Source organism: Panthera onca, chromosome B1 (genome assembly GCF_046562875.1).
Source record: "Panthera onca isolate mPanOnc1 chromosome B1, mPanOnc1 haplotype 2, whole genome shotgun sequence".
Taxonomy (NCBI): Eukaryota; Metazoa; Chordata; class Mammalia; order Carnivora; family Felidae; genus Panthera; species Panthera onca.
This window is the reverse complement of record NC_138342.1, coordinates 204,558,194-204,585,491: the sequence shown is the minus strand read 5'-3', so window position 1 is coordinate 204,585,491 and position 27,298 is coordinate 204,558,194. Positions and strand designations below refer to the sequence as shown.

General features: G+C 50.4%; 1 long non-coding RNA gene across 2 annotated transcripts; it reads left to right on the top strand.

Moving 5' to 3' along the window:
• The first annotated feature begins 9 nt into the window (after positions 1-9).
• LOC144616082 (uncharacterized) lies at positions 10-6,959 on the top strand. Of its 2 annotated transcripts, XR_014137662.1 has the most exons (3): positions 144-941; positions 1,678-5,647; positions 5,684-6,959. It is a non-coding gene; the product is annotated as an uncharacterized LOC144616082 (long non-coding RNA). The 2 variants fall into 2 exon arrangements; XR_013554969.2 differs by lacking the exon at positions 5,684-6,959 and having other exon boundaries at positions 10-941; positions 1,678-3,998.
• Positions 6,960-27,298: the final 20,339 nt, after the last annotated feature.

Sequence of the window (27,298 nt, the reverse complement as noted above, 5' to 3'; positions counted from 1 at the left end):
GAGTGAGTAAAATGAGCAGCCTAGAGGATGCCACGTGGGGGGTCCTGTGCACTGCGGGAAACGGTCCTAGTGGACGGGAGTGCCCGGGCTCGACCCAGCGGGAGCAGCGGAGGGCTGGCGGAGGGGCGGGGGTGGGGTGGGGTGGGTAGCAGGGGGCACATCCCAAATGCATTCCCTTTTAACCTTATTGTGTGAGGGTCATGCTAGAGGTCTCCGTGCTTTCCCAGCCTTCGTTACATTTTGAAAATATTGTTGGGTCCTAAGTAATTTTACACCAATTCATGTGCACTCCGTGAGGATACTGATCATTTGTTACATTTAACAGAACTAGTCTAACAGCTTCCCGTCGTTCTTGTCATCTTTTGACTGAGCTGGCTGTGAGCTAAGGTTTCCAACTGTATTTTCAAGTTTCCTGTGTCCTTTTTGTACAAATGTTCAGGGATGGTACAAGTTGTTCCCTGCCTCCCCCTCCCTCCCCTCGGGACTTAGAAAATTTGTTGTCGTTTTTCAGTGTGCGCATCACCTTCTCAGCGGCTTCTAGTCCTGCAGCAGCCTTTCCAGGCAGGCCTAGAAAGCTTCCCTTGAGAGTCCCATTTGGGGCAGTGGCATTTCCCGTGCTCCTGAAGTAACCTAGGAAGTTCTGGATAGGAATTCAGTAGCATAGACACCGTCTCCCACCTTTCCAGGCAGACACTAGTGGCTCTTGGGTCCTCATGGCCACTTAGAATATTTCCAGAGTCAGGCAGAGCATAGGTGAAGTTCGCGGGGGTCCACAGTAACCACAGAAAGTGGTTCCTGGCTTGACTTAGATCCTCCCCCCTTCCCCCGTGGCTCTGATGGGTCAAAATGCCCTGGCTGCTGTTTTCACTGTTCCCGTGGCCCACTGGAAAAAGAAGCTGAAATACAGGATGTAGGTTGTCTAATGGACCTGGAAAGACGGAGTAAGTGAAAGGGAGTGATGAATATCCTATTTTGGTATTCAGTTTTTGCTATGGTTCCATACACACAATATCCATTTTTTTCTTCAGATGTGTTTTTCATATGGTACGACTGCAGTGAGCTTGTTTCCGTATTTTTAGAATGGAAATACAAATATGAAATTTATGAGGCTTCTTTTCAAGAAGTGATATCTATGAAGTGTGTACCGTGTGTGAGATATGAAAGACCAACAGGCCAACAGTCAGGACAAAGTTTTTATGTTACACATAATGTGTCATGTGTCGTGGAAACCTTATTAGATAATACTTATACCTTATTTAGCATCATTCATTAGAAACAGTTACTTAGGGGCAGCAAGAACTCACTTTCATAGAGCTCATGGTTTTTGTCATCACTAGGTCAAGTGATGCATGGAAACTATCAAACTTAATGTAAAAAAAGTACTCATGGGTTTTATTTCCTTACGATGTGGTTTCCAAATGGCACATTATATGTTTAGCATAAGGTCCTAGAATAGATTGTCATCCTTGTTTCTTATATAATCCAATTCATATCCTAGGAGCAATATTCATTTTTCTTCTCTCTTCTAAAAATACCAGATTACTATTTATATGTGTTCATTTTTCCAAAATGCTGAAAATAGAAATTCACAGACTAGGATAGGGCATGAACATTCGTCTGAAAACAATCTGTCATTCAGAGACAATTCTTATTTTGGTCTGTGCATGTGTTTTCCAGGGAAGCTGGACTTAGGATCCATTTCTGCCTGTCTCCAAAGCCCTGCCTATACCAAACATCAGGCCACAGCCCTTTCTCCGTGCTGACTGCCTTTCTGCACTTCCTGCCAGCCACCCTCATGTCTGGACTTCTGGGTTTGTGTTCTTTGTCTGGGGCTGTTGATGGACCACCAGGAGGTCCCTGGGTATCCTTTCAGTGTTTCCCAGGCACTAGAGGATGACTTGGGATGGCATCCCAGTTCTGACACGTACTTAGAAAATTCTGCACAGGCAGCAGCAGGTAGGCACCGATGTTGAAATGAATTCTTTCCAAGCTGACGGCCAAGAAGGAATTCTTGAGATGTTTTTGGTGCAAAAAAAAAGTGGTTTTGTTAAAGCATGGGAACAGAACCTGTGGGCAGAAAGCACTGCACTGAGATTATGAAGACTGACTACTAGAAGGTTTTCCATCCTGTAGAGGGGAGGGTGACCTTAAGGCTCCAGGAAATTGAGCCTATAGGTTCCTGGAGGTCTATTGTTAACATGGTGTTTTTCTTGTAAATCATTAAGACAGTTAGAAACTGGGCGCCTGGGTGGCTCAGTTGTTTGAGTGCCTGGCTCTTGATTTTGGCTCAGGTCGTGATGCCAGGGTCATGGAATTGATCCCTGCCTCGGGGTGCTGGCTGAGCATGGAGCCTGCTTAAGATTCTCTCTCCCTCTGCCCCTGTCCCCTGCTCACGCTCTCTTTCTTAAAAAACAAACAAACAAAAAAGACAGTTACAAACCCTAGTGGAAGTTTCATACCCAACATGACTGTAAATGATGTTATCTGCATTTCCTTTTGCTTTTGTTTTCCACATCAACTAACTATTTCTTTTCTCCCTGCCTCTGTTCTCAGGCAGTCACCAGTACCTGAGGAAGAGTCTACACATCCCACCCTAACTGGGGGATGTTTGTAGCGTGTCTGCTCAGTGTAACTCCTCTCGCATTCTGTACAACGCAGTTTCCCAGAGTCTAGATTAGGAAAGTGAATACAGTGGGGCGCCTGGGTGGCTCAGTTGGTTAAGTGTCTGACTTCAGCCTAGGTCATGATCTTGCTGTTCCCGAGTTTGAGCCCGATGTCCAGCTCTGTGCTGACAGCTCAGAGTCTGGAGCCTATTTCAGATTCTGTGTCTTCCTCTCTCTCTACCCCTCCCCAACTCATGTTCAGTTTCTCTCTCTCAAAAGTAAATAAACATTAAAAAAATGAATGCAGGTGCAACAGAAATTAGCATTAAACTTTTTACCCCCCCTCCTTTTTTTTTTTTTGTTTTTTGTTTTTTGTTTTTTGCTTCAGCTATACAGTTTCTTGCAAGGTAAGAAAGAAATGCAAAGCCGTGTTAGGACATAGGTTGTCATGTGTTTTTGTCTTGAGCAATGTAAAGTTAAATTACTTACCTAAAATATTTTACATGAGGGAAAGTTAAACACAGAATATCAGCCATTATGTTAAATAAAATATGAGATAGGAGTAAATAACATTTTACAGAGACCTGGTTTACTCTTTAGAAGAGAAACACACTTCTACAATGTAGAGAGTAACGACATGCAGGAGGTTTTCCTAGTTCACCTTTTACCTTGCACTGAACCTGTATTACATCATTTTGCTTTAAAAAAATGGAAATGGACTAGGTTAGGTAATTATTAATTGGCAACATGATACTGATATAAAACTGCTTTTGGCCAGAGATACGATAATGGTCAATTTTGGCAACCTAGATAAAGGGAGAAGTTATTATGTCCCCTTCCCAAAATCATTGTGCCAATCTGTGTTCAGCTCACGATCTCAAGTATTTAAAACTTCCGTTTCTATAAATGTAAATAGAATAACCTTTTAAAATAGGGTACAAAGTATAAATCCATATTTTTCTAATTCAGCAAGCACATGGGATATTCTCATTTCTTTTCAGAAGACTACCTGTAGACACACAGATAGACACGGGGCACCAAGTTTGAATGCTACCGGAACAATTTCCTCACAAATTAACATTTTACCAAGTACTAATATACATGATGTCAAAAGAGGAAGTGCACACAGCTGAAATCAAAACCGTTTTTAAAATGCAAATTATCAGTGTGATACATTATTTTGAACAAAGGAGAAACTGGCAATATATGAAGTTGTGTGCTATTAGAAGGCCTGTCCCCTTGCTTAAAACAAATGAGAGAAAGTGACTTTGGAAGCCTGTTAGATGTACGTGAAACTTTAAAAGAACTTAGAAATACACTTTCTGAATTTGGAAAAAAAGGTAAGGTACTGGAATACTTCCGTTTGGGGTGTAAATAAAATTTTGGAATTTCAAATATGTTAGTACATCTGTTTTTTTCAGGTACTTTATAGAGTTATAAGGAAATAAAACATTAAAAGCCAGTGGAAGCATGTACATAGGGGCCCCATTTCCCCTTGGTGTGCTAAAAAAAACTGCATCCAACCCTGTCAATTTGAAGATCTAATTGGCTTTGTTAAATGGTTTGTGGGTGGGGGCACATCGCATCAGGCAAGGAGAGGGGGCTTCTCTGAGCGAAACAGGAAAAGGTTTTTAAAGGCCAAAGGAGGGGATTAAAAAGAAAAAGTGTACTAGCAAGGAATGCGTGTTCAGGCAAAGTTGCCTCTGGGTGGAGGCTGGGGTCCATCTGGACCTGCTCAGACTGCCCCGGAAGTTCCACTTTGGCCTCGCAGACTCCCGCGGTGGCTGTCCTTTGAGCGCCGGCGCCGAGTCCCCCTAAAGCGGCACTGCGAAGGCGGAGAGTGGCCCACGCGGGGACACCCTGGAGCGAGGCTCTGCGTTCCCTGCCTGAGAGGAGCCTCCAGGAGGCGGGGCGCAGCCCCTCCCCAGCCCATAGCGGTCAGTGCGCGTGTCCCCGGTGGTCGCTCTCCAGGGTCCCCCGGCTGGCGCAAAGTGCACGCGCCCCCTGCTGGCCGCAGGGAGCAGCGCAGGGGCTCAGAGCTTCCCGTTTAGTGCTGCCTGGCACCCCTCCTGGTCTTCGTGGGTGTGGATGTTAATGAAATGCACCCGCCGCTCCTGGCTTTGACTGCAATGCACTCACAGACCAGGAATCAAAGCATAAAGTCAGCTTATTGAGGCCAACTGCTTTCCCACCCACTAATAATTAACAGTTGGAATTTGAACATTTAAAAATGCCATTTTTAATAGCCATTTGGCAACCTTCAAATTGAAGTTCCTTTGGCATGAACCGAACGACATATGTAAAAATCTGCATTCAGAAACATCATAACCCTGCTGAAAGGTCGCAAATAAAACGGAAATGCGGAGATGTTAGTTTTTCATGATCCACAGACTCAATATTCTTAAAATGACGATTCTTCCTAATTTGATGTACAGATTCAGCTAAGTCCCAATCAAAATGTGAGCAAAGGGATGTGCTAGAATACACAACATAGGACTGAGGAACAAAGCTAAAGAACTCACACACCCACATTCCAAGACTTACATAAGTATAAACAATGAAGTGTGTGATCTTGGCGAGGAACTAGATGCAGACGATGAAGTTTTGGGGTGATGGTGGGGTGGTCCAGAGCCGATGGCCAAGAAAGAATTCCTGAAGATGTCTTTGGTGCAAAAAGGCGATTTTGTTAAAGCATGGGGACAGGACCCATGGGCAGGAAGAGCTGTTTGGGGTCGTGAGGAGTAACTCATTCTATATCCTCAGGTTGGGAGGGGGGCAGGGATAGAGTAAGTCTCTAAGGTATATTGGAAGCAAGGTTTCCAGGGCCTTGAGGGGCTAGCTGTTGCTAGGGAAATGCCATTTGTTACCGTTTAATAAAACCCCAGTCATGAGACCCTTCATATGTATATGGGGGGGGGGGGGCATACGCTTGGAGTATGATTGCCAGCATATATCTTGGGGGACTTGAGATAAAGAAAATAGACTTACAGGAGCCTCGAGGTTGGGATCATGTTAAGCTAAGGTTCTCTTTTGCCCCCAGCAAAGTGTCGTCATGGAGGCAGCTGAGCCCCTAGAGGGAGGTCACTCTGCTGGTTCCAAGGACTTGTCAATGGGCTGTAGGCAGTTAGGGAATTTAATTTTTCATTTGCCTTAGTTTCCCACATCATTATGGCAAGCACCTAAACCCTTTTCCTTTGTTCTTGGGTAGGCAGGAGCGTCCTTGGAATACCACGTATTCCGTGTGTGTGTGTGTGTGTGTGCCCCAGCATGTATTTTGCCCTCAGCTTGCCCCAAGCTCCCTCATCACAGAGCAAACAGGAACAATGGGAGCCCCCCCCCAAAAGACCCATATGGGAAAAAGTGAACATTTTATACCAGCCTTACAAACTACACAAAAATGTATTCAAAGTTGTCAATAGACTTAAATTTAAAATGCAAAACTGAAAATTCTGGAGGAAACCACAGAAGAAAAGCTACATGACCTTGGGTTTGGTGATATTTTTATTTACAACAGCAAAAACCAAGCCATGTAAGAAAAAAATTGATTACACGGATTTTAATAAAATAAAAAATGTCTACTCTGTACATGTCAGTCTAAATTTGTCAAAACTCATACAGTATACAATGCCAAGAGTGAATTCTACTGTAAACCGTGAACTGTGGGTGATAATGATGTGTCACTGTTCATGGACCCAACAGATGTACCATCTGGTTGATAACAGGGGAGGCTGTGCATGAGTGAGGCAGGGGGTGTATGGGAAATCTCTGCACCTTTCTCAAGGCGGGGGTCCTGGAGGGGGCTGGGAGTGGGCTGCAGGGCGACCGAGAAAGGGGCTGAAGGGACTGGAAGCAGTATGTGGAGACCAAGAGTGGCACTTGGCAGGTCAGGGTCTGGAGAGGGGCACTGGGGACCAGTTCGTGGAGTGGGCATGAAATAAAAGATGGATTGTGTTCGTGAAAATATCACCTAGAGGGGCGCCTGGTGGTTCAGTCAGTTAAGCCTCCATTAGGCTCAGGTCATGATCTCACAACCGTGAGATGGAGTCTCACATGGGGCTCCACTGGGCGTGACTGTTGCTTGGGATCCTCTCTCTACCTCCCTGTCTGCCCCTCCCCCCATTTGTGTTCTCTCTCTGTGTCTCAAAAATAAAGAAACATTAAAGAAGCAAATGAAATAAAATATCACTTAGATCCATTACCAGACAAGAAGACCCAGGCACCAAGAAGTGTGCGTTGTATGAGCTAATATGGTCAGTGACCACATGGCATCTGCCACAGAGCAAACACCAGGCTGACAAGTGGATATCCTCACAAGTCTTGTTGTTTACAACCTTGGACAGAGTTTGCTGTAAAAAGCCATCTTAAGCATCTTCCCTAAAAAAAAAAAAAAAAAAAAAAAAAAAAATGCACTTAATGCATTCTAAAAACCTAATGCAGTAAAATCAGGTTATACAAGGTTATACAAAAGGCAAGAGACAGCTCTGTTTTTCACACATAGTTACTTGAAAATAATTAAGCACTTTAGGAACTTTGAGGAACTCTTGAGTCTTTCTGGGTAACTTACCCCTCACAGTAGTGACTGGAGCTCTCGACATGCAATCCTACATGTTTTCACACACACACACACACACACACACACACACACACACACACTAGCTGTGCCCCGAGACTTGCATAAGTGAATGAAACTCTTGGCTTCACATTTCATCTTCAACTATCGTCCTGTAACATATGTAGTGGCTGCCCTCTGGACCAATGCCAATACAATGGAAAAGTTAATTTTAAAAAGTTAGGGTGCTGCTATTTATTGAATTTTCTAATATATTGCATTTGTTGCAAAGGCACTTTGACACAGTTAATTATGATTTACATGCGGGATTTCCAAGGCTGCCTCCTCAGAACTCCGAAACTGCACACAGGATCCCCAACTTCACGAGAGGTCACCGTGCTTGCCAGTGTTCCCGGCACACCTCGCCAAGTGGCCGAGTGTTCAGGCTGTGGAGACTCGGCCCTGTACCCTCTCCAGACTGCCAGGCAGGCGATGGCTCAGTGACATGGAGCCGGCACAGGGCTTTTGGGGAACAAACACTCAGAACCCCCAGTTCTGAAGCCCCCTCCCCTCAGCGCGCCTACTGAGTCATTGGGTCACCTGTGCCAGCTGGTGTCTCCGTGTCCCTTCCCAGTTTGTGCCGTGAAGCATCCGTATGGAGGGAGCAGAGAGACTGTTGTGTGTGTTCAAACAATACCCAGCAAACAGACGGTCCTTGGGGGGAAAAGGTTTGTGTCTTCAGTTCCTGAGGCCTGGCTGGGTGTGGCGCAGACGACCAGCAGTAGGGACAGCCAGAGCCATCCCCGTCCTCCTGCCCAAGCCTGGCCTCCTCTTCCCTTGACCACCGACCTCCACCCCCCGCCGCAACTCCCCAGGAGCTCCTCCTGCTCTTCCTCCCCTTCTGGGACCTTCTCTCAGACAAAGCGCGGGTTTCTAAGCTGCTGTGTCCACCTTTGACTTTACCTGTGACTCCTTTGTCCTGTGTCCTTCCTCCTCGTCCACAAGGCTGGATGCGGGCCTGGCTGCAGTCCGGCCCCAGGTGCTCCCTGCCCACCCCTGAGGCACTGCATGTGGCTGGACACCGGCCACCTGCTCCAGAGGCTGTTGGTGGGGGACCTTTGGCATTCTGCTGGCCGTTGCTGTCCCTGAGGCTCTGGGCAGCACCGCCTGCTCTCCCCGGATTCCCAGAATGCCCTCTTAACCACTTGGTGACCTCACCCTCCATCCTCTGGCATGCAGATCCAGCACTGACATGGTTGTCCCTGACAAGCTGGGTCCCACTATGTCTCCCTTTTACCCAAATCCCTGGTGGCTTCAGCGTTGGAGTTAAAGCCACAGTCTCCAGGGCACCAAACCGGCCCTCCAGAATGTGCACCCCTACAGCCTCTGTGATCCAACCTGTGGCTGTCTTCTCACCGTGCCATTCTTCAAACACAGAGAATGCACTTGGGATGCCTCCCCATGCCTCCCCGCTGCCTGGAGAACTCTCCCCCGAGAGACGCACCAAGGGTCTCCAGGTGTGCGGACCACCGAGGAGCCACCACAGCATCTCCAACCCAGGACATCTCTTCTCTGCTTTCTTTGGCTCCTTAGCACTGACACACCGCACGCTTCCTTGTACACAGTCTGGCTCCTGACCTCAGCCTGTGCAGGGCTCTTCCTGGGCCAAAGCCGACTCTGAGAGAGACGAAGGCTTGCGTGAAGACCATGTGAGATGTGACCCCGGGCCACATCCTGAGGGGTGGGGAGGAAGACAGGAGAGAAAACCAGCATGAGGGGAAGGACGGGGCTGGCTTCTGCTGGGGCTGGCTTCTGCTGTGACCGATGGTGCTCAGCCTCAGGGGGAGGGAAGGAGGGGCAGGTGCCGCTGGTTATTGGCCTGTGGTGTGGGAGGGACGTCACAGGGGGACGCTGGGCAGTGACACCTCCGGATGCTGGCTGGAGCCTGCCTGGCGTGGGTTACCACAGCAGTGCTCCGTTAGCCAGGCTTCTGCAGAGAACCGTCTGGATATGTGGGAAGATTCATCACGAGGGACTGGCCCATGTGATTATGAAGGCTGAGAATCTGCCGTCTGTGAGCTGGAGGCCCAGCAAAGCTGCTGGTGTTGTTCGGTCCAAGTCCAAAGGTCTGTGAGCTGGGGAGCGGATGTCTGAGGGGAGGCGATGCTGTCCCAGCTCACACAGTCAGATTCGCCCTTCCTCTGCCCTTTTGTTCTACTCAGACCCTCCGTGGATTGGTTGATGGCAGATTCTATTTCAGTCACTGAAGCGCATTAATGCATTTAATCCCCCCTCAGCCCTGAGGCTGGTGTCCTCTTCTGTATCTACAGAAATGGACACAGACCTACTGAGAGACCAGCTCAAAATGATTTGGCTCATAAGCATTAGAAACAAAACCTGGACATTCCCTCTCCCAAACCTGTGCTTTTACCCCATGCCACAGACCGATGCCAGGAACACTGTTGGTGCCAAATAAACCTTAGTGTAATGAATGAGTCTCCCGGGGTTCCGGTCAAGCAGAGACATCCATGCCCTGTCCTGCCCTGGGCGACTGCAGGCCTTTGTTCTCACGGCATCAGACCATCCCACAAACACTGGTATGCAGCCCAGCCTTCCCAGGAGATTGAAGGAGCCATCGGGAACTTCCAACACCTGTCGAAATGCTGGACCCTTGTATGCACTCAGGATGCCGTTGAACTTGTGAGCTCATGGGCACATTTTATGATGGTTGTGCTGAAGGACAGGAAGGCTTGGTGGGTACTATTTGAAGAAGATCCATCCTCTGTGAGTTAGCCCCAGTTTACAATCCAAAGCACAGAATTCTAGAAGTGAGCTGTTTCATCTGTTGGGAGTTTGGTGCTTTTGCGTTGATTTTTATATTTTGGTAATATATTCAGCATCAAGTTCTCCGGCATTTTTTGTTTTGTTTTTGTGGGTTTTTTATTAAAAAATTTTTTTAATGTTTATTTCTATGAGAGAGAGAGAGAGAGCGAAAGAGAGAGAGAGAACGAGCAGGGGAGGGGCAGAGAGAGAGACACACACACAGAATCTGAAGCAGGCTCCATGCTCTGAGCCGTCAGCACAGAGCTCGATGTGGGGCTTGAATCCACCAACTGTGAGATCATGACCTGAGGTTGGACGCCCAACGGACTAAGCCCCCCAGGTGCCCCTTGTTTTTGTGTTTTAATGTGTCCTTGATCTCCCCCTACCTCTCGGGTTTGTTGAAATAATCTTGCATTTTTGTGTCAAATTATTATTCAAATTCTTTTAACATTATGAAATGTTTCTTTCAGAAGAATGTGTATTATTCACATTAAATTAGGTTTTATAATCGTATAGGAAACAACTATTTCCACATGAACTCTCAGTAGTGTGGGTTGTTCTGATCACCACTATTTCTTTATATTCTGTGTCCATCATCCTCAAATATTCCGTGGGCCCTGATCCTGCAGGAGTAAGGGCAGACCTCTCACGTGCTGGATCCTACAGCCTGGCTTGTCCTCACCATATTACTCAGAAATCTCTAAAATTTCCTGACAAGTCTATGATTCTCCTTTCTACTATCAAAAAAGATTTCCTCATTTTTGGTCATTCTCCTGTCATTGTGGGAAGGAGAGGAAGTTAAATATATTGCCTTATATGAGGATCTTGAATCTTGACAGCCTTCTAAATGGTATCACTTAAAAAATAAAGATGAGGGGTGCCTACATGGCTCAGTTGGTTAAGTGGCCAACTTCGGCTCAGGTCATGATCTCACAGCTCGAAGGCTTGTTAAGTTCCAGCCCCGTGTCGGGCTCAGTGCTGACAGCTTGGAGCCTGGAGCCTGCTTCTGATTCTCCTGCTCGTGTTCCATCTCTCTCTCTCTCAAAAATAAATAAACATTAAAAAAATTTTTTTAAATAAAAAAATAAAGATGCTTGAGGGTCAAGAAATGCCTACTAGGCTGCCATGGAATTGGGGCTCTGGCATGAACAGTTCATTGTGCACCATTGTGTCCCCTGCCTGTGCGAGCAGCACACCTTCCGTGGAAACCACACCTCGAGAACAGGGACCAATGAGATGCTTCCTTGTGTCCGGGCTGCAGCACATGTTCTGACGCATTATAAAAAATGCCTTGTTTAACCAGTTGTGGATCTTCCCCCACCCCCCTCCCTGAGAGAGAGCTAGGGGAGGGGCAGAGAGGGAGGGAGAGAGAATCAGAAGCAGGCTCCCCTCTCTCTCTCTCTCCCTCTTCCATGTGATACTGCCACACTGTTTTCAGAAGACCTGAACTGCCACCGATAGTATAAAAGGTGTGCACGTGATGGAGAAGGGAAGGAGACAATTCAATGTTTCGTCCAGATCCAGAAGCGTGTCAGTGAAGGGCAGCGGTGGCAGCGACAGAATCCGTGGTCGGGTTCGGTCGTGCGCTGGACAGGACCCTGGCTCGGCTCACTCTCTCAGCTGAGACCTGGCACTGAGGTCGGGGAGGAGCAGCTCTGAGAATATGATATACTTTTGAAATTTGTTTCAATCTGAACTTCAGCTTGTTTATTAGGGGCCAAATAATGTGCTCGCAGTTCTTATGTAAGACCCGCAACTGGTTTGGGGCGCCCAGGTGACTCCGTTAAGCCGCCCGGATCAGCACAGTGCCCCCTGAGGGGCTTGCGCTCACCAGCCGTGAGATCATGACCTGCAGGCCCACCTCAGCCCTCCAGGAGCCTGCTGCCTGTGGGGACATTTTCTGGAAGGGCAAACGCACTGAGCACACCGGCCTAGGTTCTGGAACCTTCCCCACATTTCCGCCACGGCATCGGCACCTCCACCGGCCTCCCGCAGAGCCCAACTGGAGCACGTCGGATCCTTCACATCTGTGCCCACGGGAGAGGGTCCTGCGAGCCGAGAGTCGGTGTTCAAACCGGTGCGGCAAGAACACACAGAGAAGTCCCACGTAAAGTGTTACAGTCTCTGCCCCATTCAGCCATGTCACTCTACTCAAGGGCAAAGGAAGTCTCATTGCCGTGTGTCTGTGTCCCTCTGCACCGGGACACGCAGCTCCTCCGATTCAGGGAGAAGCAGGACAGCCTGAGTTACCCGTGTGGGTAGAACCCTCCAGGCAGCCCTTGTGCGCTCAAGCTTGCACAGGTCAAATGGGCCAAACATGTCACCAGAAACATCTTCTCCCTTCTCTGCACCCAACCCCCTGGAGGCTCTGTCACACTCTGCCACCGTGTCTCCTTTATTTTTTCAAAGAAATCTTTGTTTAAGTTTATTTATTTATTTTGAGAGAGAGAGGGTAAGCGGAGGAGGGACAGAGAGAGAGAGAGAGAGAGAGAGAGGGAGAGAATCCCAAGCAGCCTCCACGCTGTCTGCACAGATGTGGGGCTTGAACTCACGAACCGTGAGATCATGACCTGAGCTGGACCCAACAGCCAGACGCTTAACTGACCGAGCCTCCCAGGTCCCACCATGTCTCTATCTTGACACCCAAACCATTTCCAAGTGTACAACTCAGAGGTCTTGTTTATTTTCACAGCTCATCACTTATGATTGTGTCTAGCATGTGATTATATAAAAGGCACTGATGCAATATCCACCGAACTCATTGTATATGTGAAAAAGAAAATTGAGGGCCTACATGAGTTCTGACCAAGGCTCGTCCTCCCCTCCCGTCCCAGCCTCCAGGGGCCTAGCGCCTGTGACTGCAGAGTCCTCCCAGCTTCAAACAGCCCCCCTTAGCCGCGGGGTGTACTCCTGCCCCTAGCAAAGGCAGCGATGGGGGGACTGAGCCACCAAGAGCCCAGGTCCTGCTTAAATTCTCGCACAACTGCCAGCCAGCCTGCTGTGTGATCAGGACGGGTGAGTTCTTCTCTGGCAGCAAACAAGCAGGAGTCCCAGTGTCCCAGGTCATGTGGTACCGGCACCGTGCATCCCGCCTGTCGGCCAGCATGCGGGGAGACAGGTGGTGAGGGATCCTCTAGCTCTAGATGGGCCGCCTGGAGAACGCCCAGCACTGCTCACGGCATCCACGGCATCCAAACACCCACAGGACACGGTCTGACCACATCTGCCCTGAGCCGGGAACTGGAAACCTCTGCCACATGGAGATTCTGGGGCCGCTGAGAAAGGCAGTGCCCCGCAGGCACCCCCTGTGGACTGTTCAGTTGGTGGAAATTTCAGAAACCAGTAAGGGCCTGGAAGGGAGATATTTTAAAATGTCCCCACAGGCAGCAGATCAACCACCCGCTGCCTCTGTTGTGTCTCTGATTTGAGTTGTTTTGGGGGTGCAGTGAACCTGAGGTCTGCCTCAGGGACCCCGATGCCTGGTGCTCACCTTGGGTGGCTTCCTTCTGAAGGAGGCAGCCGGAGGCACCAGCACATCCTGGAGCCTGGGACTCAGCAGACGCCTGCCCCCCCCCCCCCCCCATGACCTTTGGCAGGCTGGCAAACATCTCTGAATTCAGTTTCCTGCTGAAAAGGGGCTGTCAGGGAACTGAAATAATGCGGGAGACAGATGTGGATAGGGGCTCAGTAAACGTCCTTGCTGTGCTCTTGTGGGTCTTCTCCCCCAAGGACCCTCCTCCAAGCACCACGAGGGAAGTGGGGGACCCAAACACATCTGGTGAGTGCTGTGGTCCGCACGTCTGTGTCCCCCGAATTCACTCCGAGGTGATGGTACTGGGAGGAGGGCCTCTGGGAGGTGATGGGGTCACAAGGGGGGGAGCCCACAGATGGGATCAGCAACCTCCTAGGAAGAGATGGGGAGAGTTTGCCCCTCGCTCTGCTCTCTGCCTTATGAGGACACAGAGGAGTCTACAAAGCAGGAGGAGCCCCACCAAACACAGGGTCAGGCAGCACTTTGGTCTTGGATGTCCAGCCTCTGGGACTGTGAGAAAGCGTGTTGTCTAAGCCAGCCGTCTGGCCATGGTACTTTGTTTTAGTGGCCCAAGTGGACTAAGACATCTGTCCCTTTGGCCCAGGGGCTTTGGGGAGACAAATAAAGTGTAAAATCTCAGAAAATCTTTGAGCCAGGTGGGAATAACACCAGCCGATAAATGATGAAGACTGAATTCAGAGTCCAGTCAATGTTCTCTTATTGCTCAGAAAAGGGGACACACAGAGGAACCTGTCTAGGGACGGTCTGCAAATGGTGGCGGCCACCAAGCCCCGGAAACGCAGGTGGGCTGAATTGGGAAGTGGCGTCAGTGTAGAATACACACTACAATCCAAAGACTTGGTAAACAAACAAACAAGCAAACAAAAAACAGTGTAAAATACCTTGCTGATAACTAGATTGAGTAGATGTTGAAAGAATAATATTTTGGATCTATGGCTTCAATGAGATACGTTATAAAATCAATTTACCTGTTTCTTTCCGCTTTTTTTTTTTTTTACTGTAGTTACCAGAAAATTTAAAATTGCGTTTATTCCTACTGGACAGTGCTGACCCAGGACAGTGTGTCAGGCTCCACATTTTTGCCACTTTGGGTAGACAGTCCTCTGTCTGGGGGGTACTAGGTCAAGCCGCATCTCTCTGTCACCCACCGGATAAGCCAGGAGCTGGACAGAACAGGGACAGAAACAGGGAAGCGCATGGCCTTTCCCAAAGCATGCGTTCTCATGCTCACCACTCACTAATATCCCTCTGGTGGCCAGGCCTGTGACCAGGACGAGGGCAGGACCCTGCCGGCTGAGAGGAAGGAGGAAATAAGCCAGAGCAGACAGAGAGCCCACGCAGGGGCGGGGAGGTGCAGAGGATGTAGCAGTGGGGCCCCCCAGCTCCTCTGCAGACACATCCCTGGTGCCCTCCCTAGGAACCATGTAATCCAAACAGGCGGGGCAGACTCTCAGACAGGATTAGCATGGGGAAGCCTGCATACCAGTTGAGGGTTTGAAATAATTCAGTTGTGGAAAAATGTCTACGCTCAGTTCTTTTCAAAGCCAGGTGCTTCCTGTGACCAGCCAGGCGTCCCAAGAGGCAAATGAACTTGGTTAAATAAGGATTAAATTCACTTTTCATGCAGACTCCAGGCTTTCCCCAACATGTAAATCTTTCTGGGCCCTTGGATAATAAGGCCTCATGGCAGAAAGGCAGTTTGGGAAAGACTGTCAGCCCAGATGGGGATCAAGCCAACAAAGCAAGCTGATCTGCTGTTTGTTTACACAGCAAATTACATTTTTGAATAATGTATCTTGGCTGATTAAGCCTGAAAAAAATTGTTCTTTCCAGGCCAGTGAACATTTTAAAGGATTTTCAGTCAGAAGGGACTCCTGACTGTCCAGCACTCAAGGTCAAGAGAACAAAATTTCCTTCCGGAGGCATCCAGTCCCAGTCTGAACTGAGCAACTAGAGATATGCAACACCCCCCCCACCCCCACCCTCCCTGCAGCCAGGGGCTGCTCCGTGGTGACATTTACAGCTATGCCACCTTTTTCTAGAAGAGGCAGCAAGCTTTTATTTAAAGCAAACAGCGCACACTTAGACTGATGATTGTTTTTTATAGTTACTTATTTTTGAGAGAGGGGGAGAGAGCGAGAGAGCGAGCGCTCCTGCCTGCACGTGAACAGGGGAGGGGCAGAGAGAGAGGGAGCCAGAGAATCCCCAGCAGGCCCTGTGCTGTCAGTGCAGAGTCTGAGGTGGGAACCGTGAGATCGGTTCTTGAGATCGTGACTTAAGCCAAAGTTGGACGCTCAACCCACTGAGCCACCCAGGCGCCCCACTGGTGATTTTTTTTTTTAATTAACTTGAAATAACTGCAGGAGTTTGGGTTTGATTTTTCCATAGAAGGAATGTTTCTTCCAGCAGTTGGGGCTGGTGAACAGAGACCTGACTTGTCCATGAACATCAGATTCCCCAGTGAGACTCTCTTGGGGTCCAATGTTGCAAGGGCTCAGGACAGATCTTGTCTCTTGACAGCCAGTAACAGGAGAAGGAGGGACAGCATGCTTTTTAGAAGGACAATGAATTTGGGGCCAGGGGGTGTCTGCAAGTGGCCCATGGGCATTTGGGGCGCTTGCTTCTCAGCTCCCCTTGCACAGGTCTCAGCACACTCCTGTCCCACAGCGCCACACCTCACCTTTCTCATGCTGTTTGTAAACAGACTCAGAGGCTCAGGAAAGGCTGCCTGGTGCCCCGAGATACACTTTCTAACAGCCTGCACACAAGGAAAATCCACTGAGGGGCGCTTGGGTGGCTCAGCCGGTTAAGCGTCCAACTTTGGCTCAAGTCAGGATCTCACAGCTTGGCTAAGTTGGAGCGCAGTGTTGGACTCTGTGCTGACAGCTGTGTGTGTGTGTGTGTGTGTGTGTGTGTGTGTGTGTGTGTCTGCCCCATCCGGTTTGCACTCTGTCTCTCTCCCTCTGTCTCAAAAATAAATAACAGCAAAACAAAAAATTGAAAAAAGAAAAATCCGCTGAAGTGAAATCTGTCCTTGGCTTAGGAAGGCTTTGCACCCTGCCTCTCACTTAAAAAAAAAAAAAGGAGAAACTGTCCTGTGGGGGGAGTTCATAGAAAGTTTCTCTGGGGAAACAGCAGGACCCCCATGCCCGCTAGGAGGGCACTGTTCTGGGCCCCATTAGGAGGAGGGGGGTGCACAGGAGCCAGGAGGAGGGCCTGCGGCTAGTGGGCAGAGGAGGAACAGACAACACGGGTGTGGAGTCTGTGAGTCGGGAGCGGCTGTGTCCCATCTGCAGGGACACTGGAGAAATGTAAGACCTGCAAAAGTGAGAGTCAGGGTCCTGGGGGGGGGGGGCGGGGAAGGGCGCTTAGTTCAAAGAGGAGCCCAGGGAGGCTGGAGCCACGTGACTAAGGGGGCGCTGGAGGAGCAGAGGGGTTGCCAGGAGCTCGGACAGACCTACCTAATTCACCTCACCTGTCTGTGCAGAGGGTGGGCAGGAGGCAGACCGGGCGGAGCAGCCCCGAGGCCCTGGCAGAGGCTCCCCCGAAGGGTGGCGCAGGGATGGATCAGCCACCGGGAAGTGTTCTGGGAGGGACGAAGGAGGGAGGGAAAGGAAGTTTGCAGGAGGCCCACCCAGCTGCCAGTGCTCTCCCAGGCGTGCAGAGGCATCAGGCCCAGGGTGTGAGGACAGTGTGCCTCGTCTGGGAGACCCCCCCAGGGATTCAGCCCTGAGGAGAGGTAAGTGCGCCTCTACTCGTGGTGTATGGGAAGCGGCTCTGCGAGCAGCTCAGGAGGAGGAGGAGGAGGAGGGTTAGGGGAAAGAGGGGGTAGGAGGGGGAGGGGAAGGAGTAGGAGGAGGCAGGAGGGGGAAGGATAGGAAGGGGGAGGAGGGTTAGGAGGGGTAGCGGTAGGAGGAGGGAGAGGAGAAGGGAGAGGGGGAGGGGAGGAAGGAGAGTGGAGGGGGTGGGGAGGGGGAGGGGAGGGGGTGGGGAGGGGGAGGGGAGGGGAGGGGGGAGGGGGGAGAGAAGGAGGGGTGGGGGAGGAGGAAAGGAAGAGGGGGAGGGGAGGGGGAAGAGGGGAAGGTGAGGAAGGGGAGAGGGAGGGAGAGGGGGCGGGGCAGGGTGGAGGAGCCTGAGCAAGCTGGAGAAGAGGAAGTCGGATCCCAGCCCCACACCTCCCTCCTTGGAGCCCCCAGGCACCAGGAGGGCAGAGGGACTAGGCAGGGCCCCACCTCTCAGCAGAAGCAAAGGTAGGACTGCATCCCACCCCCCCCCCCCCCGGGGGGAGGGGGCTCCTGAGCAGAGGAATTTAAAGCGCATTGAAAAATACCGTCGTGAATGTGTACGGTGTACAACACGATGTTCTTTTTTTTTTTTTTAATTTTTTTTAACGTTTTATTTATTTTTGAGACAGAGAGAGACAGAGCATGAACGGGGGAGGGGCAGAGAGAGAGGGAGACACAGAATCGGAAGCAGGCTCCAGGCTCTGGGCCATCAACCCAGAGCCCGCGGGCCTCGAACTCACGGACCGCGAGATCGTGACCTGAGCTGAAGTCGGACGCTTAACCGACTGAGCCACCCAGGCGCCCCGAAACACGATGTTCTGAGGGCCGCACACAGCGGAATGATTCCCGCGGCCAAACGAATTCATGGCTCCTGTCCTCACGGTCAACCGCATGCGTTCTGAGAGCACCTGAGGCCTGCTCTCCTACCAAGTTCCAGTATTCAGTGCGGTATTGTTCACCATGGTCACCGTGCCCTGCAGGAGGTCGGGGACTGACTCCTCCCCCATGGCTCCCCCCCCCCCCCCCCCACCTGCTGCTTCAAGTTGCAACAGATAAAACTGACATCCTTGCTGTGCTGAATCAGGGAGACTCTCACCGATGAGAGTTTGGGCACCGGGTACAGTGCTGCGCGCACAGCAGGTGCTAGAGCTGTGGCCAGGTTCGGCCACTATTGCATTTGCTCCAGCACACGGGAGCCCTGGAGCACCCAGTGCATTCCTGCCCTCATTTAAATGAGTCTGGGGCTTGGTGTGTACTTGTTTTGTTTTTTCTTTGTATTATGGAAATTTACCAGCACATGCAAAAATAGAGAAAGATGTGCATCAGCCAGCTTCAACAGTTCCACAGCTTGGTGAGCCTGCGTCTGTCCTTACCCTGCCTCCCTCTCCCCCAGGGCCTCTGCATATCCTTTCATCTACCCTGAGGGTCTCTAAAGGATGGGAACCCTTTGCAAACGTAACTGCAGAACTCCCAGCAAGCAAAAGTTAATAGTAATTGCTTAGCAAAATAAAGCACCGGCTGTAGTCATCTCTTAGGCAGCTGAGTCCTGTTTAGCCAGTAGGATGGGGGGCGGAGCTCCTGGGGGGGGTGGTCAGCCTTCAGGACTGACTCCCTTTTGTCCAACGCCAGACATCACTGTGGCCTTAAGGACATGGGAGAGACCTTTTGGGAAAGGAGAGAGGAAGCGCCCACAGGCCTCCAACGTGGGAGGGCCTCACACCTGGGTGGAGGGGCCATCAGGGCAGGTCAGTCCCCCCCCCCACCCCAGAGTGCCTCAAAATCAGCCGTCCTGCTGTGCCTGGATCCAAAATGGGAGCAAACGAAGCATGCTAGTTAAGCCATTAAGTTTGGAGTGGCATTTTTGCACAACAGAGGAGCAGAATTCAGTGTTCTTCCTCCAGTGGCTCGAAATTATACTTTTTTGGTTTGGATTGGAGGGCCCCAGCAATGATACGTCTCCCAGTCAGAACATCATCCCTCCCTCTCCACGTTCTCTGGCTTTACAGTTTGTATTGCCCAGATGCTTTTAGGTGCCCACAAGGCACACACCACTGACAGCTCTCCTGTGGGGGTCATTCCATGTTTCACCGCGTCCTGCCTTAGACCTGGAGGTTTGATGCAACTCAGACTCGTGGCTTGTTTCTTGCCAAATGATGACGGACAAACGTGGGTGGCTGGAGCGTCCTTTGTCTCTCGTCTGGGGTCTCCCGAGAGAGTGGATTCAGCTGGGCCTGTGGTCCTTGGAGCCAGGAGGGCCCTGGTGACCGGGGCCCTGTGACAGACTAACGGCTTGTGTCCTCAAGTTCTTCTGTTGAAATCCTGACTCCCGCCGAGGAGACAGGTCCTGATGGAGTTAGTGCCCTTACACAGGAGGCTGCAGAGCTACCCACCCACTACCCCCTGCACGTGCGGACACAGCTGGAAGGTGGAGGCTGCGCACAGGTGCCTCCGATGTGCAAACGCGCACACGAGTGAGGGTCCGAGTGGGCATTCGTGGGGGGAGGTGGGGTGGAGGGAGGGTCCTTGGGGTGTTTGTGCCGGGGAGGGTCTGCTCAAGTGAGGGTCTGTATCTTCCTGGCACGCTTTCCTCGTTGGCAGGGATCTGACAATGGTTACATAGATTTTCCCATGGTCCTTTGCTGTGGCTTATATTAGAAGTACGAAAAGGCAGGAAGGATGTGCCTGCACCTGCAGGAGAGTGTGGCGTGCGCACAGCCGCTGGTGCTGTTCTTTCGTGGTCCGGCACCCCCGGAGGGCCCCCTCCCCTCCTGCACGTGGGTGTTGCCCCTCTCTGACCCCACTGCGCCCCCCACGTGCAGTTGGCCGTGAGTTCAGTTCCCCCAGCTTCTCCCCGGTGAGGGAACTTGGGGCTGCAGGGGCCTTGTCTGTCTTGCTAGTTTATGGGGTCTGGATGCCCCAGAGCTATGGGGCCCTGGCCGCTTCCTGTGTGCGAAGCCACAAATAGAAGGCTCTGTCTCCGTGGTCCCTTCCACTTTCCTGTGTCTACTCCAGTGGCTTCGGTCCAGGAGGCCACCAGGAGCTCTGTTCCCTTTCCCAAATCCCTCATGGATGCCTTCAGCTGCAGGCGGTTCACCTGCCCTGCCACTGGGGTTGGTGGGAGCATGTGGTCCTCTGTTTAGTGGTAGCTGTCCTCAGTAGGCCATCAGTTTTCCTGTCAAGTCTACTGTGTCTGTTTCTGGGAGAACTGGGGGAGGTAAAAATGACACCACACTGCCACCATCTCCCCAGTCTCCCTCTAATGGGCTTTTAACTAACTCCCTGATGAAACATGGGACTGGGCTGGTTATAGGAAACATTAATACATGTCCATCTCTGCAAAAACTCCACATGGAATGTATTCCTGTGCGCGAAAGGGACAAGAGTGCATTGCCCTGTTGTGCAATATAAACTTTCACTAAAATTCAAACTCCGTGTGACTGTCTGGTACCCAGAAGTCTGATCCCCAAAGGTTGTGGCAGGCAGTGAGCTCTCAGGATTAGGAAGTGATTTTCCTGGGGCTCCTGGGTGGCTCAGTCGGTTGAGTGTCCGACTTCAGCTCAGGTCATGATCTCACAGCTTGTGAGTTCAGGCCGCAATCAGGCTCTGTGCAGACAGCTCAGAATCTGGAGCCTGCTTCCAGATTCTGTATCTCCCTCTCTCTGCCCCCCCCCCCCCGTCTCTTTGTCTCTCTCTCTCTCTCAAAAATAAACAAACATTAAAAAAATTCTTTTAAAAAGGAAGTGATTTTCGTGGCCTGTGACGTGGCCAATGTTACTCTGTCTTCCTGCAGAGCAGAATGTGCCACGCTGATCACCACGTACCATGAAGCAGGTGCAGAAACCAGAAAACGGTTCATGAGGAAATGAGTGATGAATTAGGCTTCTATTGCTGCTGTAAAAAAAAACAAAAAACAAAAAAAAAAAACCACCAAAACTTCACTGGCTTAACACAACACAGATTTTATTATAGTTCTGGAGATCAGAAGCCTAAACTGAGAGGGCCAGTTCCCAGGAAGCTCTGGGTGAGAATGTTTCCCCACCTTTGTCCAGCTTCTGGAGGTGCCTGTGTTCCTTGGCTGTGGCTCCCTTCCATGCAATATTGTTGCTTTTTTCTGGACCTGCGTCCCCCCTCAGCCTCTCTCTTGGACTCTGATCCTCCTGCCTTCCCTTTATAAGGACCCTTGTGCCTGCTCCGTGCCTGGCAGATACTGCGTCCTCAGCTACAGGGGTCCTGAGAAAAGGCTTTGGGGCCACTGGGGTGACTGTGGGACTCTGACCAAGGTGGGAAGGCAGGAAAAAGGAGCGTGACTCACCCAGCCCCGCTCCTGCATCCGAGGCAGGCGTGGCTCCAGTGAGTTCAGGGCCTCAATGTGAGATTATTTGAAAGCACTCATCTGGAAGAGAAAGACGGAAATCAGTGTTTCAGTTAAACCAGTTACAGCCTTGGCCATGGGACCACACCTGAGGGAGAGGGGACTGGTGTGGGCATGGGGGACGTGTGGTCCCGATGGAGTTGTGGGCACAGGCGGGGTGGGTCCAGCAGGCTGCTGCCCTGAGCCCCTTCTCATGGGATCGGTGTTGAGGAGAGGGCTCCGTGTAAGCAACCTGCACATGGGTGCCAGGCACCCCAAACTAAGGGCCGGGTTTTCACGTCTGGCACCTGGGCCTCGGGATCCTCGGTGGGAGGGCGGGGGGTGGTTTCCTGCCCAGCTGGTCCTGCCGAGAGTTGGTCTGAGCCACTCAAGGCCCTGCTGACTGGAATTTGCTCCTGGTATCATTTCTGTTGAATTCTGTGTATTGCTTTTCCACCACAGGGTCCTCTGCGTGTCACAGTGCTTTACGCAGTCTGTTGCTTCTTTCACTTGGTGACCTGTGTCCAAGTTTCCTCCATGTTTTCATGGCCTCATAGCTCATTTCCTCTTTAGTGCTCAGTTATATCCATTGTCTGGGTGAGTCCATTTATTTATGTATCACCTACTGAAGGATGTCTTTCTTGGCTGCTTCCAAAATTTGGCAGTTATGAATTAAGCTGCTGCAAACACCCACTGCAGGTTTTTGTGTGGATATGTTTTCGACTCCTTTGAGTAAATAGCAAAGAGCGTAATTGCTGGATTGCAAGATAAGAGCATGTTTAGTTTTGTTTTTTTTTTTAATTTTTTTTAACGTTTATTTATTTTTGAGACAGAGAGAGACAGAGCATGAATGGGGGAGGGTCAGAGAGAGAGAGGGAGACACAGAATCAGAAGCAGGCTCCAGGCTCTGAGCCGTCAGCCCAGAGCCCGACGTGGGGCTCGAACTCATGAACTGAGAGATCATGACCTGAGCCGAAGTCGGACGCCCAACCGACTGAGCCACCCAGGCGCCCCAGAACATGTTTAGTTTTGTAAGAACCCACCAAACTGCCTTCCAAGGTGGCCGTGCCATTTTGCATTCCTGCCAGCAGTGAGTGCGAGTCCGTGTTCGTCCAGGTTGTCAGCACTTGGTGTGGTCAGTGTTGTGGGTTCTAGCCATTCTCACTGGACAGTGGTATCTCCTTGTTGTTTTATGTGTCTTTCTCTGATAACTATAATGTGGAGCATCTTTTCATGCGCTCGTTTGCCATCTTCATGAATTTTAGCTTCCAACATCCCTAGGGGAGAAAGAGAGGTAATTTTTGGTTAATTTTTCTGGCAAGTTGAAGAAGTAGCTCATATGTGTTCTCATCTGCTGATGGTTTGCCTCTGAAATGTTGCTATGCAAGACTCCACAAATATCTGGAGAAGTAGTTTCCACAAGCAGACACAGCATATTAAGCTCTGAGTATTTTGGCTTCAGCTCATCTTGAGAAGCTCCTTCAGGTTCAAGAAATAGAGTGCCATGGTTTTAACCACAGCAAAAGGAAGCTTTCTGCAAAGAATGTAATAAAGAACTGGAGTGTTGAATAAAATGTTCCCTTCTTATAACAAACATCATGTGTTGATAAACAGAATGTGTGTGTGTGTGTAAGCAAGAACACTACTCTTAACTCCCATCAGCCCAAGTGTCCAAATACTGTGGAGAGGAGGATGAGGACTGAGGTTGCCGTTGGGTTTTGCCAATGGGGAGTTGACGGAGACTCTGTCAAGAGCAGTTTCAGGCGGGCTCTGGGGTTGGAAGCCTGCTTGGCTATGTTCCAGAGAGAACGAGAGGGGGAATGGAATGTGCAATTCTCCTGGAGAATTTGAGGACCCCAGGTTGTAGACCTCACAAGACATGTGAGGCACAAGACATGCCGGCACCAAAGCTCAGCCTTATTGCAATGTGTCTGCTGCAAGAGGTCCACAGTGCCACACTCGATTTTAAGAGGCTGGAGAGTTTGAAGTAAGGGAGAACGGAAAAGTGAGTGGAATCTGGAGGGAGAGTAAAGTCGGGTTTTTGTTTGATTCCTGTTTTGGTTTTGGGCAGAGATCAGCATGTCTGCAGATTCATGGGTTGATCCAAGAGAAAGAAAAAAATAAAGCCACGGGGATATGGAAGGACGTCCTTGATGAAGGTAGAAGTTCTCAGTAAGCTTGGGGTTTAGTAACTGGTGTGAATCCTCTTATCAGTATTTCTAGCCTGTGCGAAGGGGTGTCTGTGGTCCCTGTTTTGCTCCTTGTTCAAATGGCTGGCCGAAGTGTCCACTGCAGTTATTATCAAATCCTGACTCGTTCTGTCCTACTTTCTCAGAGGGGCCTGTTCTTCTGCAGTCGGCAGGAACTTGAGATGGCAGGGGCCGTGCCTTCCTACCCCAGTGCGCCCCATGCCTCGCTGGCACAGAGCTGTGTCCCAGGCGTTGCTGAGAGCCTAAACTGAATAGTGGTTTGCAGGAAAATGTCGATCCGCTTTGGCGCACGTGGATCAAGTCTAACCTAAATTCCCTGCCCTATGGGACAGAGGAGACGGGCTGCCTGATGGCAGTGTCCCTCTGCTCGGAGACTTGGCGGCCGATGTCTGATTTCCTTAGCCAGATGCTTCCCTGGCCTCACAGACTGCACAAGAACCGTGGCCATTGCACTCCATGCCAAAGGGCGGCTTGGAAAAGCGAACTCTCGAGAGAAATGAAGATTCAACCTCAAAGGAACTTGCGGCCTGTGCAGATGTATTTTTTTCTAGTGGAGGGTACGTAGAGGCCACAAGGCCCCACTAGCCTCTGTCTGGGGCAGAGTACAGACAAGCGGGCTGCAGCACCTCTTCTCACAGACAGCTGCCACCCAGACAACGTTCTTGGTCCCACCATGAGGGGAACACTGGAGGCTCATTTCTCTGCCTTTCAGGGTGTGAAGTAAGGACACTCCAACATTAGAATCAGATGTAAGAAGACAAGACACGTGCTGGCATTTAATTTTGTTTTTAATTTAAAAAAATGTCTATTTTTAAGAGAGAGAGCACACAAGCTCTCTTGTGTGGGGAGGGGCAGAAGAGAGGGAGACACAGAATCTGAAGCAGGCTCCAGGCTCTGAGCTGTCAGCACAGAGCCCGATGCAGGGCTGGAATCCACGAACCGCGAGATCACGACCTGAGCCGAAGTTGGATGCTTAACCGACTAAGCCATGCAGGCGCCCCGAATTTTCTGTTTTTGAGAGAGAGAGAGAGAGAGAGAGAGAGAGAATGAATGATCAGGGGAGGGGCAGAGAGAGAGAGAGAATCTCAAGTAGGCTCCAATCTATCAGCACAGATCCCAACGCAGGACTGGAACCCATGAACTGAGATCATAACCTGAGCTGAAACCAAGAGTCGGACGCTTAACTGACTGAGCCATACAGTTGCCCTGAAAAGCATAATGTTCTTTAACATAACTAAGATTTGAAAATGAAAGTAAGTTTTTCTGCACATTTACAAATTACGTTTGTGTTGTTGGCGTCTTGTCTGTTTCACAGTTCTGAATGCCCACGTCTCCACCTCCTGAGTCCTCACTCCCATGAGTCTCCCGAGGCTCCTCTGTGGATGGGTGTGCAAGGGCCACAGCCCCGAACCGCAAGTCTCTGTGATCAGGATGTACCCATGGAAATGACGAATAAATTCAGATATTAATCCCTCCTGCTTCCCTCTTCGTTTCTGCTTCTGAGTCCTCTCCACAGGCACCAGCTCTTGCACTCCAACACACGTGCGCACACACACATACACACACGCAGGCGTGCACATGTGCGGGACACAGGTGCACTAGGAAACTCAGGCATCTGCAAGACAATGGACGCCCCAGGTGCCAAGCAACTGCGTCACCCCCAGGGTGATGGACACACAGCCCTCCGTCTGAGTCTGAGGACCGCAGGTTGTAAACCTCACAGAACACGTGTCAACACGCCAGCACCAAAGTTCAGCTTTATCACAACATGTCTGCTGATAGAGGTCCCCAGGGCCACACTGGTTTTAAGAGGCTGAGGTATTTGGACAGTGTCACGGACTGAATTATATCCCCCCAGATTCATATGCTGAACCCTTAGCCCCCCAAACCTCAGAGGGTGACTGTGTTTGGACCATTAGGGGACCATCAGGGCGGCCCTAATGCAACAGGGCTGCTGTCCTCACAGGGGGAGGAGGGAGGACACAGACACGCAGAGGGACGACCGTGTGAGGACACGGGACACACGGTGTCTGCAGGGCAGTGAGTGGCCTCAGGAGGAACCGGCAGGCTCACACCCAGGTCTCCGGTTTCCTGACTGTCTGGTGTAAGCCGCTGTGTGTGCTACTTTGTTGTGGCGGCAGACCTAGTACAGACTAGGAGATGATAGTGTGTGTGGCAGCCTTTATATGAAATCCATCTTGTATCTTCTGTCCTCATTTCTCTACCTTATCTTTCAGATCCTTCTCCACGCCCTCTATGGGCTTGTCCTTATGTACAGGGAAAGCACACAGGCTGTCCTCTTTTCAAAGATAGAAAGACAACGTGTTTCCTCCTTGAGTAGCTCATGCTGAGCACCTGTAAATGCTGACGGTTGAGATGCTTTCAAAGCATGAAACCTATTCTCCGCAGCTTTATGACTGATCACGGGTCATGTTTGCTGTTCAAAATGGAATTATTGAAGCCTGAAGATAAAGCTGTCTATCAACTGGCAAATGTGCTCGTCACCTTCATTATCACATGGTTGTGATAAACCTCAAAGGGTATGGGACATTATCACAGTCATAAGAAGGGGTTGATAATGGGAGTGTTAGTAACATGACCCATGTGTTGGCTGGGTTTTACTTCTCACGTGTCTTCACACCTGTCACCTCTCAGGTGTCATTTCTTAAACTCTTCTGAGAAACAGGTGAGGCAGGCATCGTCTCTTTTATTTTACAGGCGTGGAAACAGGGCCTCAAGGAGGCTAAGTGCTTGCCAAAGTCACACAGGGGAAGAGAGAAACCCACACATCCTCATGCCGGCACCAGGCAGGCTCTCACCCCTGGCCTGGTGGAGAGAGCGTGTGTCACACATGTTCCTGTCAGGATGAGTAAGTGGCCGGGGTGGTCGTGAAGGTCATCTGCAGACAGGACATGCAAACAGGAGTGGGAGGGCCTTCTCAGAAAAGAGAGATGCATGCTGTCACCAGGTGCTGGTGAGAGTCTCCATCAGAGGCCGGGGGTGGAAGACACTGGGAGGGTGCTGAGGCACTGGAAGCTACTCCTGTGGAAACGACGTGGAGGCAGCCCAGGCCCTAAGTGGTAGGCATAGGTGACAAGAGGGACCCAGCACGGGTCGGGGTGGGGGGGTGGGCAGGACGGCACTGGCTTCAGTCACAAGCCCCAGCAGGAGAGTGAGGGTGTGGTGGTAGCAGAGCTGGAGGAAGATCTACTAGAATAATCCATGCCTTGAACCACAAGAAACATGCAATTGAATCAGGTTCATTTTTAGCACGTTTTTAGCAATTATGCAGGTGTCCTCACAGAAATAATCAGTTAATTGACGGGATCTTAGGTGAAATGACACAAAATAGCTCTAATGTCATCAATGCCACTGTGGAGTTTTTACTTTTTATTCATTTTCTTCTTTGTCTTTTTCTTTTTTA